The sequence below is a fragment of the Rutidosis leptorrhynchoides genome, chromosome 4, assembly GCF_046630445.1.
Source record: "Rutidosis leptorrhynchoides isolate AG116_Rl617_1_P2 chromosome 4, CSIRO_AGI_Rlap_v1, whole genome shotgun sequence".
Taxonomy (NCBI): domain Eukaryota; kingdom Viridiplantae; phylum Streptophyta; class Magnoliopsida; order Asterales; family Asteraceae; genus Rutidosis; species Rutidosis leptorrhynchoides.
The window spans coordinates 46,986,843-46,995,198 of NC_092336.1; positions in this window are offsets into that span (position 1 = coordinate 46,986,843).

The following is an 8,356-nucleotide window of genomic DNA, read 5'->3' on the forward strand; positions in this document are numbered from 1 at the left end:
AGATTTGTTACCAATTTTCACGTAGCTAAAATGAGAAAAATTATCCAATCTTGTTTTACCCATAACTTCTTCATTTTAAATCCGTTTTGAGTGAATCAAATTGCTATGGTTTCATATTGAACTCTATTTTATGAATATAAACAGAAAAAGTATAGGTTTATAGTCAGAAAAATAAGTCACAAGTCGTTTTTGTAAAGGTAGTCATTTCAGTCGAAAGAACGACGTCTAGATGACCATTTTAGAAAACATACTTCCACTTTGAGTTTAACCATAATTTTTGGATATAGTTTCATGTTCATAATAAAAATAATTTTCTCAGAATAACAACTTTTAAATCAAAGTTTATCATAGTTTTTAATTAACTAACCCAAAACAGCCCGCGGTGTTACTACGACGGCGTAAATCCGGTTTTACGGTGTTTTTCGTGTTTCCAGGTTTTAAATCATTAAGTTAGCATATCATATAGATATATAACATGTGTTTAGTTGATTTTAAAATTCAAGTTAGAAGGATTAACTTTTGTTTGCGAACAAGTTTAGAATTAACTAAACTATGTTCTAGTGATTACAAGTTTAAACCTTCGAATAAGATAGCTTTATATGTATTAATCGAATGATGTTATGAACATCATTACTACCTTAAGTTCCTTGGATAAACCTACTGGAAAAGAGAAAAATAGATCTAGCTTCAACGGATTCTTAGATGGCTCGAAGTTCTTGAAGCAGAATCATGACACGAAAACAAGTTCAAGTAAGATCATCACTTGAAATAAGATTGTTATAGTTATAGAAATTGAACCAAAGTTTGAATATGATTATTAACTTGTATTAGAATGATAACCTACTGTAAGAAACAAAGATTTCTTGAGGTTGGATGATCACCTTACAAGATTGGAAGTGAGCTAGCAAACTTGAAAGTATTCTTGATTTTATGTAACTAGAACTTGTAAAATATATGAAGAACACTTAGAACTTGAAGATAGAACTTGAGAGAGATCAATTAGATGAAGAAAATTGAAGAATGAAAGTGTTTGTAGGTGTTTTTGGTCGTTGGTGTATGGATTAGATATAAAGGATATGTAATTTTGTTTTCATGTAAATAAGTCATGAATGATTACTCATATTTTTGTAATTTTATGAGATATTTCATGCTAGTTGCCAAATGATGGTTCCCACATGTGTTAGGTGACTCACATGGGCTGCTAAGAGCTGATCATTGGAGTGTATATACCAATAGTACATACATCTAAAAGCTGTGTATTGTACGAGTACGAATACGGGTGCATACGAGTAGAATTGTTGATGAAACTGAACGAGGATGTAATTGTAAGCATTTTTGTTAAGTAGAAGTATTTTGATAAGTGCCTTGAAGTCTTTAAAAAGTGTATGAATACATATTAAAACACTACATGTATATACATTTTAACTGAGTCGTTAAGTCATCGTTAGTCGTTACATGTAAATGTTGTTTTGAAACCTTTAGGTTAACGATCTTGTTGAATGTTGTTAACCCATTGTTTATTATAACAAATGAGATGTTAAATTGTTATATTATCATGATATTATGATATATAATATATCTTAGTATGATGTATATACATTTAAATGTCGTTACAACGATAATCGTTACATATATGTCTCGTTTCGAAATCATTAAGTTTGTAGTCTTATTTTTACATATGTATTTCATTGTTAATACACTTAATAATATATTTACTTATCATTTAACATAATTAACCAAGTGTATCAATATCGTAATATGATTCATATGTACCTAGTAAGACGTTGTTATAACGATAATCGTTATATATATCGTTTTCGAGTTTCTTAAATTAATAGTCTCATTTTTATGTATATAACTCATTGTTAAAATACCTAATGAGATACATACTTATAATAAAAACATGTTAACTATATATATAACCATATATATGTCATCGTATAGTTTTTACAAGTTTTAATGTTCGTGAATCACTGGTCAACTTGGGTGGTCAATTGTCTATATGAAGCATATTTCAATTAATCAAGTCTTAAAAAGTTTGATTGCTTAACATGTTGGAAACATTTAATCATGTAAATATCAATCTCAATTAATATATATAAACATGGAAAAGTTCGGGTCACTACAGTACCTACCCGTTAAATAAATTTCGTCCCAAAATTTTAAGCTGTTGAAGGTGTTGACGAATCTTCTGGAAATAGATGCGGGTATTTCTTCTTCATCTGATCTTCACGCTCCCAGGTGAACTCGGGTCCTCTACAAGCATTCCATCGAACCTTAACAATTGGTATCTTGTTTTGCTTAAGTCTTTTAACCTCACGATCCATTATTTCGACGGGTTCTTCGATGAATTGAAGTTTTTCGTTGATTTAGATTTCATCTAACGGAATAGTGAGATCTTCTTTAGCAAAATATTTCTTCAAATTCAAGACGTGGAAAGTGTTATGTACAGCCGCGAGTTGTTGAGGTAACTCAAGTCGGTAAGCTACTGGTCCGACACGATCAATAATCTTGAATGGTCCAATATACCTTGGATTTAATTTCCCTCGTTTACCAAATCGAACAACGCCTTTCCAAGGTGCAACTTTAAGCATGACCATCTCTCCAATTTCAAATTCTATATCTTTTCTTTTAATGTCAGCGTAGCTCTTTTGTCGACTTTGGGCGGTTTTCAACCGTTGTTGAATTTGGATGATCTTCTCTGTAGTTTCTTGTATAATCTCCGGACCCGTAATCTGTCTAACCCCCACTTCACTCCAACAAATTGGAGACCTGCACTTTCTACCATAAAGTGCTTCAAACGGTGCCATCTCAATGCTTGAATGGTAGCTGTTGTTGTAGGAAAATTCTGCTAACGGTAGATGTCGATCCCAACTGTTTCCGAAATCAATAACACATGCTCGTAGCATGTCTTCAAGCATTTGTATCGTCCTTTCGCTCTGCCCATCAGTTTGTGGATGATAGGCAGTACTCATGTCTAGACGAGTTCCTAATGCTTGCTGTAATGTCTGCCAGAATCTTGAAATAAATCTGCCATCCCTATCAGAGATAATAGAGATTGGTATTCCATGTCTGGAGACGACTTCCTTCAAATACAGTCGTGCTAACTTCTCCATCTTGTCATCTTCTCTTATTGGCAGGAAGTGTGCTGATTTGGTGAGACGATCAACTATTACCCAAATAGTATCAAAACCACTTGCAGTCCTTGGCAATTTAGTGATGAAATCCATGGTAATGTTTTCCCATTTCCATTCCGGGATTTCGGGTTGTTGAAGTAGACCTAATGGTTTCTGATGCTCAGCTTTGACCTTAGAACACGTCAAACATTCTCCTACGTATTTAGCAACATCGGCTTTCATACCCGGCCACCAGAAATGTTTCTTGAGATCCTTGTACATCTTCCCCGTTCCAGGATGTATTGAGTATCTGGTTTTATGAGCTTCTCTAAGTACCATTTCTCTCATATCTCCAAATTTTGGTACCCAAATCCTTTCAGCCCTATACCGGGTTCCGTCTTCCCGAATATTAAGATGCTTCTCCGATCCTTTGGGTATTTCATCCTTTAAATTTCCCTCTTTTAAAACTCCTTGTTGCGCCTCCTTTATTTGAGTAGTAAGGTTATTATGAATCATTATATTCATAGATTTTACTCGAATGGGTTCTCTGTCCTTCCTGCTCAAGGCATCGGCTACCACATTTGCCTTCCCCGGGTGGTAACGAATCTCAAAGTCGTAATCATTCAACAATTCAATCCACCTACGCTGCCTCATATTCAGTTGTTTCTGATTAAATATGTGTTGAAGACTTTTGTGGTCGGTATATATAATACTTTTGACCCCATATAAGTAGTGCCTCCAAGTCTTTAATGTAAAAAAAACCGTGCCTAATTCCAAATCATGCGTCGTATAATTTTGCTCGTGAATCTTCAATTGTCTAGAGGCATAAGCAATCACCTTCGTTCGTTGCATTAATACACAACCGAGACCTTGCTTTGATGCGTCACAATAAATCACAAAATCATCATTCCCTTCAGGCAATGACAATATAGGTGCCGTAGTTAGCTTTTTCTTCAATAACTGAAACGCTTTCTCTTGTTCATCCTTCCATTCAAATTTCTTCCCTTTATGCGTTAATGCAGTCAAGGGTTTTGCTATTCTGGAAAAGTCTTGGATGAACCTTCTGTAGTAACCAGCTAGTCCTAAAAACTGGCGTATGTGTTTCGGAGTTTTCGGGGTTTCCCACTTTTCAACAGTTTCTATCTTTGCCGGATCCACCTTAATACCTTCTTTGTTCACTATGTGACCGAGGAATTGAACTTCTTCCAACCAAAATGCACACTTTGAAAACTGAGCGTACAATTCTTCCTTCCTCAATACTTCTAACACCTTTCTCAAATGTTCACCGTGTTCTTGGTCATTCTTTGAGTAAATAAGTATGTCATCAATGAAAACAATGACAAACTTGTCAAGGTATGGTCCACACACTCGGTTCATAAGGTCCATGAAAACAGCTGGTGCATTAGTTAAACCAAAAGGCATGACCATAAACTCGTAACGACCGTAACGTGCTCTAAAAGCAGTCTTTGGAATATCATCTTCTTTCACCCGCATTTGATGATACCCGGAACGTAAGTCAATCTTTGAATAAATAGACGAGCCTTGTAGTTGATCAAATAAGTCGTCGATTCTCGGTAGTGGGTAGCGGTTCTTGATGGTAAGTTTGTTCAACTCTCGGTAGTCGATACACAACCTGAATGTACCATCTTTCTTCTTGACAAACAAAACAGGAGCTCCCCACGGTGATGTGCTTGGTCGAATGAAACCACACTCTAAAAGTTCTTGTAATTGGCTTTGCAGTTCTTTCATCTCGCTGGGTGCGAGTCTGTAAAGAGCACGAGCTATTGGTGCAGCTCCTGGTACAAGATCTATTTGAAATTCAACGGATCGATGTGGGGGTAATCCCGGTAATTCTTTCGGAAATACATCGGGAAATTCTTTTGCAATGGGAACATCATTGATGCTCTTTTCTTCAGTTTGTACTTTCTCGACGTGTGCTAGAACAGCATAGCAACCTTTTCTTATTAGTTTTTGTGCCTTCAAATTACTAATAAGATGTAGCTTCGTGTTGCCCTTTTCTCCGTACACCATTAAGGGTTTTCCTTTTTCTCGTATAATGCGAATTGCATTTTTGTAACAAACGATCTCTGCTTTCACTTCTTTCAACCAGTCCATACCGATTATCACATCAAAACTCCCTAACTCTACTGGTATCAAATCAATCTTAAATGTTTCGCTAACCAGTTTAATTTCTCGATTCCGACATATATTATCTGCTGAAATTAATTTACCATTTGCTAATTCGAGTAAAAATTTACTATCCAAAGGCGTCAATGGACAACTTAATTTAGCACAAAAATCTCTACTCATATAGCTTCTATCCGCACCCGAATCAAATAAAACGTAAGCAGATTTATTGTCAATAAGAAACGTACCCGTAACAAGCTCCGGGTCTTCCTGTGCCTCTGCCGCATTAATATTGAAAACTCTTCCGCGGCCTTGTCCATTCGTGTTCTCCTGGTTCGGGCAATTTCTAATAATGTGGCCCGGTTTTCCACATTTATAACAAACTACATTGGCATAACTTGCTCCGACACTACTTGCTCCGCCATTACTCGTTCCGACACCATTTGTTCCTTTCTTTCTATTAACCCCTGGTCCGTAGACCTCACACTTCGCCGCGCTATGACCATTTCTTTTACACTTGTTGCAAAATTTGGTGCAGAACCCCGAGTGATACTTTTCACACCTTTGGCATAGCTGCTTCTGATTGTTGTTGTTGTTGCGGTTATTATTGTTGTTGGGATGATTGTTGTAGTTGTTGTTGTTGTTGTTGTTGTTGTTGTTGTTGTTGGGCCGTTTGTTGTAGTTGCGATTGATGTTGCGATTGTTGGGATAATTGTTGTGATTATTGTTGTAATTGCTGTTGTTGTTGTATTGGTAATTTTTATCACCGTTTTCCTCCCACTTTCTTTTGACTTGCTTCACATTGGCCTCTTCAGCAGTCTGTTCTTTAATTCTTTCTTCAATCTGGTTCACTAGTTTGTGAGCCATTCTACATGCCTGTTGTATAGAGGCGGGCTCGTGTGAACTTATATCTTCTTGGATTCTTTCCGGTAATCCTTTCACAAACGCGTCGATCTTCTCTTCCTCATCTTCGAATGCTCCCGGACACAATAGGCACAATTCTGTGAATCGTCTTTCGTACGTGGTAATATCAAATCCTTGGGTTCGTAACCCTCTAAGTTCTGTCTTGAGCTTATTGACCTCAGTTCTGGGACGGTACTTCTCGTTCATCAAGTGCTTGAATGCTGACCACGGTAGTGCGTACGCATCGTCTTGTCCCACTTGCTCTAGATAGGTATTCCACCATGTTAACGCAGAACCTGTGAAGGTATGTGTAGCGTACTTCACTTTGTCCTCTTCAGTACACTTACTTATGGCAAACATCGATTCGACCTTCTCGGTCCACCGTTTCAATCCGATCGTTCCTTCGGTTCCATCAAATTCCAAAGGTTTGCAGGCAGTGAATTCTTTGTAGGTGCATCCTACACGATTTCCTGTACTGCTAGATCCAAGGTTATTGTTGGTATGTAGCGCAGCCTGTACTGCGGCTATGTTTGAAGCTAGAAAAGTACGGAATTCCTCTTCATTCATATTCACGGTGTGTCGAGTAGTCGGTGCCATTTCCTTCAAAATAGTCAAATGGAACAAGTTAATCATACAGAATATTAAGAGTAGTTAATAGTATTTTGTAGCATAATATGAACTCATTTATAAAAGCTTTTTCTTCATATTAGCATTTTATAAGTTTAAATTCGGGTAGTACCTACCCGTTAAGTTCATACTTAGTAGCTAATATACAATTCAACTACTACAATTCTATATGAAAAACTGATTATAATAATATTTCGCGTTCAAACTTTTATACAATATTTTACAAACTTACAATACCGCTTATTTTACATAAAACATGAAATATAGCACACAATAACTTTGATACAAGATAGTTATGAAGATAATTCTAGCTAGTACACAAGTCGTTCAGCAAAGGCAATAAAGACACGTAATTCATACGTCCAGAAACAAGTCATGCATTCTGGTTTTATTAGGACTACTTCCCATCCTTGGTCTTGTGGAACATAACTGTTATGGCCGTTGATAAGACAGCGTGTTGTAACGTCGTCAAAGGGACGAGGGTTACGTAATGTCCAACAGTCCCGTAACAATCTAAAAACCTCATTTCTTACCCCAATTACCGACTCCGTCACTTGTGGAAACGTTTTGTTTAATAGTTGTAGCCCGATGTTCTTGTTCTCACTTTGGTGAGAAGCGAACATTACTAATCCGTAAGCATAACATGCTTCTTTATGTTGCATGTTAGCCGCTTTTTCTAAATCACGAAGTCCAATATTCGGATATATTGAGTCAAAATAATTTCTTAACCCGTTACGTAAAATAGCATTTGGGTTCCCCGCAATATATGCGTCAAAGTAAACACATCGTAACTTATGGTGAAAGGATCCGTTCATATACATTATAAACGATTCACAATAGTTGATTACATCGCGAGGTATTTGACCTCTATATGATACGTTTTACAAACATTGCATTCGTTTTTAAAAGACAAACTTTCTTTACATAAAAAAATTGACGGCATGCATACCATTTCATATTACTTCCAACTATAATTGACTTAATATTAATCTTGATGAACTCAACGACTCGAATGCAACGTCTTTCAAGTAAGTCATGAATGACTCCAGGTAATATCCTTAAAATGAGCTAATGCACAGCGGAAGATTTCTTTAATACCTGAAAATAAACATGCTTAAAAGTGTCAACCAAAAGGTTGGTGAGTTCATAGGTTTATCATATCAATCATTTCAATATATTAATAGACCACAAGATTTCCGTATATAAATATATGTACACTCGCAAGTGTATAAAAGTATTCTATAAGTTGTAGGCACCCGGTAACAAGCCTTAACGTTCATGTTTTACCCTCTGAAGTACACCAGATCAGGTGTATTTAATATAACCTCGAAGTACTAAAGCATCCCATAGTCAGGATGGGGTTTGTCAGGCCCAATAGATCTATCTTTAGGATTCGCGCCTACCGTACATAGACAAGTAGTTTAATGTTACCAAGCTAAGGGTATATTTCTGGTTTAAACCCACGTAGAATTAGTTTTAGTACTTGTGTCTATTTCGTAAAACATTTATAAAACAGCGCATGTATTCTCAGCCCAAAAATATATATTGCAAAAGCAATTAAAAAGGGAGCAAATGAAACTCAC